The sequence below is a fragment of the Cryptomeria japonica genome, unplaced genomic scaffold, assembly GCF_030272615.1.
Source record: "Cryptomeria japonica unplaced genomic scaffold, Sugi_1.0 HiC_scaffold_157, whole genome shotgun sequence".
Classification (NCBI taxonomy): domain Eukaryota; kingdom Viridiplantae; phylum Streptophyta; class Pinopsida; order Cupressales; family Cupressaceae; genus Cryptomeria; species Cryptomeria japonica.
Genome location: NW_026728979.1, coordinates 110001 through 115146, shown reverse-complemented (window position 1 = coordinate 115146; position 5146 = coordinate 110001). Strand labels below are relative to the sequence as shown.

The window sequence follows — 5146 nt, the reverse complement described above, 5'->3', positions numbered from 1 at the left end:
AAAAAACGATATTTTAAAATTTCCGTTCTGAAAGATAGTGAAAAAAACGGAACGCGGGTGCCATCTTGAGCCCTTCCTGATGCGCAGCCCAGGCAAGTTGTGCGCACCAAGGTGCCCACCCTGGCGGAGGTGCGCGCCCGGGGCAAACCGGGCTCCGACTTCGTGCACTGCATGGTGCCCACCAAGGCGCGCAACCCAGCCAAGGTGCCCACCGCAGCGAAGGTGCACGCGAGGTGCGCACCCGAGGTGCACACCCGGGGCAAACCGGGCTCCGACTTCGTGCACGCCGCACCTTGGAGCACACTTCAGAGCGCTCCTTGGTACGCACCAGGGCGCGCAACCCAGCCAAGGTGCTCACCCCGGCGAAGGTGCACGCGAGGTGCGCACCCGGGGCAAACCGGGCTCGGACTTCGTGCACGCCGCACCTTGGAGCACACATCGGAGCGCTCCCGGGTTCGCACCAGCATTGCGCACCTTTGATGCGCTGCCTTCACTAATTTCCAGAAAAGGCAAAAAAAAGAAAAAAATGAGATTTTAAAATTTCCGTTTTGAAAGATAGTGAAAAAAACGGAACGCGGGTGCCATCTTGAGCCCGCCCTGGTGTGCAGCCCAGGCAAGTTGTGCGCACCAAGGCACCCACCCTGGCCAAGGTGGGTCACGGGGTGGGTCCTAGGGTGGGTAACGGGGTGGGTACTAAGGTGCGTGCCAAGGTGGGTCATAGGGTGGGTGCCAAGGTGGGCACCAGGGTGGGTGTGCACCAACCCTAGCCAGGGTAGGTCACGGGGTGGTTGTCGGGGTGGGCGTCAAGGAGCCAAGGTGGGTGGCAAGTAGCCAAGTTGCGTGCCAAGGTGGGTGTCGGGGTGGGTGCCAAGGATCCAAGGTGGGTGCCAAGGAACCAAGGTGGGTGTCTGGGTGGGTGCCGAGGTGGGAGCCAGGGTGGGTCCCAAGGTGAGTGCAAAGGTGGGTGCCAGGGTCAAGGTGAGTGCCAATGTGGGTTCCAAGGTGCCAGGGTCAGGGTGAGTGCCAATGTGGGTTCAAAGGTGCTAAGTTGGGTGCGAGGTTGGGTGCGAGGGTGGGTGGGTGCCAAGGTGTGCTAGGTGGAAGCCCGGGTGGGTCGGCATCCCATGGGTGTCGAGTTGGGTGCCTGATGGGTGCTTCTTGTCAAGTTTTAGTCGTCGGGACTCATTTCGAGCCTTAGAGGTCGTTTCTTGTCCGGTTGCCCTGTCTTCGACCTGGGAACCCAATTTTGGTCCTCGGGTCCCATTTTTTTTTGTCTCGCATCCCACTTTTGGCCTGTGGCCTTTTCGGGGTCGATTCTCGTTTTGGGCATCAGAGCATGTTTCTTCTCCTAAAACCCAATATTTGTTTATTAAGTCTCGGAACACATTTTTGTTCTCGTGGACCCATCATGGGTCTTGGAACGCATTTGTGGTCCTTGGGTCCCATTTTGCATCCCGAAACTTGTGTTTTGGTGCTTGATCCCTATTTTGGGTGCCCACCTTGCACCAAGTGCGCACCCGGGGCAAACCGAGCGCCTTGGTGCACCGGGGCAAGATCGAGCGTGCACCCGAGGCGCCCCGAACATGCACCAAGGTGCACTCGGCCCACATGTGAGCGCAGGTCGTTGCGCCCGAGGTGGTGTGTGGGCACCGCGTTGCAGACGGGACACTGCACGCACACGACGCCCCCTACAGGTGCACGCACGTAGGCCGGGCCGGGTGCACACCCGACGCCCTAGCAAGGTGCGCGCACCCGGGCAGGGCTCACACTTGGCGAACGGGGCGCACTTCGCGAGGGAGGGTGTGCACCTCGACGGGGGTGGGTGGCCGGGGTGGATTCGCACGTGGGTCGCGGTTTGCTAAGTACACACTGCGACAAGCTCATAACGGGTGCGATCATACCAGCGTTAGTGCACCGGATCCCATCAGAACTCCGCAGTTAAGCGCGCTTGGGCCGGAGTAGTACTGGGATGGGTGACCTCCCGGGAAGTCCCGGTGTTGCACCCTTTTTTAGTTTTTCGCCGGGCATCGCAATGCTATTTGAATAAACCTTTTGCCCGTTTGCGTTCTCGTCGGGGCCGGGCCGGGCCGGGGTGCGCTGCCCGCACTACCGCGCGCGCGGGGGCGACACCGAGCGCGCACCCGAGGCGCCCCGAGCACACAGGCCACGGTGCAACCCGGGCGTTGTGCGCGCACCCCGGTGCGCCCGAGGTGCTGCGCGCGCACCCAGGTGAAATCGGTGTGCACCTCGGCCAGTGCGCGCTCGGTCGAGTCGTGCACGTTGGCCAAGGTGCACGGTGATGTTTCTTACTCTAAGGTTCCGCACCAGACGCCCGGGACAGGTGAGCGAAGCTGGGCGGGGCCGGGTGCGCGGCCGGGGCAGGTGCACGCAGCTGGAGAGAGCTTTGGAGCACACTTCGGAGCGCACCAATGATGTGCTCCATTCAAAAGTTTCCTGAAAAGGCAAAAAAAGTTGAGATTATAGAATTTCCCACTTGAGAGATTGTAAAAAAAAAAAATTTAAAATGAAGGAAACGCGGGTGCCAAGGTGTGCGCAGCCCAGCCAAGGTGTGCGCACCAAGGCGCCCACCCTGGCGAAGGTGCACGCAAGGTGCGCACCCGAGGCAAACCGAGCTCCGACTTCGTGCGCACCTTGGAGCGCACGAAAGGTGCGCACCATGGCGCCCACCAAGGTGCGCAGCCCAGCCAAGGCGTGCGCATCAAGGTGCGCACCCTGGCGAAGGTGCGCACCCGGGGCAAACCGAGCTCCGACTTCGTGCGCACCTTGGAGCGCACAAAAGGTGCGCAACCCAGCCAAGGTGTGCGCACCCCGGTCAAACCGAGCTCCGAATCGTGCGCACCAGAGGTGCACGCCATCGTGCGCACCTTGGAGCACACTTCGGAGCCCTCCTTGGTGCGCGCCGATGTTGCGCACCTCGGAGCGCACCCGGGGAAAACAATGCAATTAACCCGACTTTCGACTTCGTGGGCACCTCGGAGCGCTCTCGGGTTCGCACCTCGGAGCACACCGAGGTGCGCACCTTTGATGCGCTGCCTTCACCAATTTCCAGAAAAGGCAAGAAAACATTGAGAAGGTGTGCGCACCGAGGTGCCCACCCTGGCGAAGGTGCACGCGAGGTGCGCACCCGGGGCAAACCGGGCTCCGACTTCGTGCACGCCGCACCTTGGAGCACACTTCGGAGCGCTCCTTGGTGCGCACCAGGGCGCGCAACCCAGCCGAGGTGCCCACCCCGGCGAAGGTGCACGCGAGGTGCGCACCCGGGGCAAACCGGGCTCCGACTTCGTGCACGCCATGGTGCCCACCGCGGCGAAGGTGCACGCGAGGTGCGCACCCGGGGCAAACCGGGCTCCGACTTCGTGCACGCCGCACCTTGGAGCACACTTCGGAGCGCTCCTTGGTGCGCACCATGGTGCCCACCAGGGCGCGCAACCCCGCCGAAGGTGCACGCGAGGTGCGCACCCGGGGCAAACCGGGCTCCGACTTCGTGCACGCCGCACCTTGGAGCACACTTCGGAGCGCTCCTTGGTGCGCACCATGGTGCCCACCAGGGCGCGCAACCCCGCCGAAGGTGCACGCGAGGTGCGCACCCGGGGCAAACCGGGCTCCGACTTCGTGCACGCCGCACCTTGGAGCACACTTCGGAGCGCTCCTTGGTGCGCACCAGGGCGCGCAACCCAGCCGAGGTGCCCACCCCGGCGAAGGTGCGTACCCGGGGCAAACCGGGCTCCGACTTCGTGCACGCCGCACCTTGGAGCACACTTCGGAGCGCTCCTTGGTGCGCACCATGGTGCCCACCAGGCCGCGCAACCCAGCCAAGGTGTGCGCACCAAGGTGCACGCGAGGTGCGCACCCGGGGCAAACCGGGGTCCGACTTCGTGCACGCCGCACCTTGGAGCACACATCGGGGCGCTCCCGGGTTCGCACCGGCGTTGCGCACCGTGGTGGGCACCTCGGAGCACACCAAGGTGGGCAGCGAGGTGCGCACCTTTGATGCGATGCCTTCACTAATTTCCATAAAAGGCAAAAAAAAAACGAGATTTTAAAATTTCCGTTTTGAAAGATAGTGAGAAAAAGGGAATGCTGGTGCCATCTTGAGCCCGCCCTGGTGCGCAGCCCAGCCAAGGTGTGCGCACCAAGGTGCCCACCCTGGCGAAGGTGCGCGCCCGGGCAATTAACCCAACTTCCAACTTCGCGCGCGCCAGGGTGGGAGCGCACCCAACAACCGGGCCTGGGAAGAGCCAATGCGAGAAACCCCACCAAACGCTCTGACAAAAAAAGAGGGGGCGCTCTAGTAACCCCGCTTCGGAGCGCACCCTGGGCAAACCCAGCCAAGGTGCCCACCCCGGCCAAGGTGCAGGCGAGGTGCGCACCCGGGGCAAACCGGGCTCCGACAACGTGCACGCCGCACCTTGGAGCACACTTCGTAGCGCTCCCGGGTGCGCACCTCAGAGCACACCAAGGTGGGCAGCGAGGTGCGCACCTTTGATGCGCTGCCTTCACTAATTTCCAGAAAAGGCAAAAAAAAAAGGAGATTTTAAAATTTCCGTTTTGAAAGATAGTGAAAAAAACGGAACGCGCGTGCCATCTTGAGCCCGCCCTGGTGCGCAGCCCAGGTAAGGTGCCCACCCTGGCAAAGGTGCGCACCCGGGCAATTAACCCTACTTCCGACTTCGTGCGCGCCAGGGTGGCAACCGGGCCTCGGAAGAGCCAATGCGAGAAACCCCACCAAACGCTCCGACAAAAAAAGAGGCGGCGCTCCAATAACCCCGCTTCGGAGCGCAGCCGGGGCAAACCCAGCCAAGGTGCCCACCCCGACGAAGGTGCACGCGAGGTGCGCACCCGGGGCAAACCGGGCTCCGACAACGTGCACGCAGCACCTTGGAGCACACTTCGAAGCACTCCCGGGTGCCCACCGGCGTTGCGCACCGTGGTGGGCAGCGAGGTGCGCACCTTTGATGCGCTGCCTTCACTAATTTCCAGAAAAAGGCAAAAAAAAATGAGATTTTAAAATTTCCGTTTTGAAAGATAGTGAAAAAAAAGGAACGCGGGTGCCATCTTGAGCCCGCCCTGGTGCGCAGCCCAGGCAAGGCATGCGCACCAAGGTGCCCACCCGAGGTGCACACCC

General features: G+C 62.4%; 1 non-coding gene across 1 annotated transcript; it reads left to right on the top strand.

Moving 5' to 3' along the window:
* Positions 1-1887: 1887 nt before the first annotated feature.
* Positions 1888-2006, top strand: LOC131866918 (5S ribosomal RNA). Its single transcript, XR_009365517.1, has one exon. It is a non-coding gene; the product is annotated as a 5S ribosomal RNA (ribosomal RNA).
* The last annotated feature ends 3140 nt before the right edge of the window (positions 2007-5146 follow it).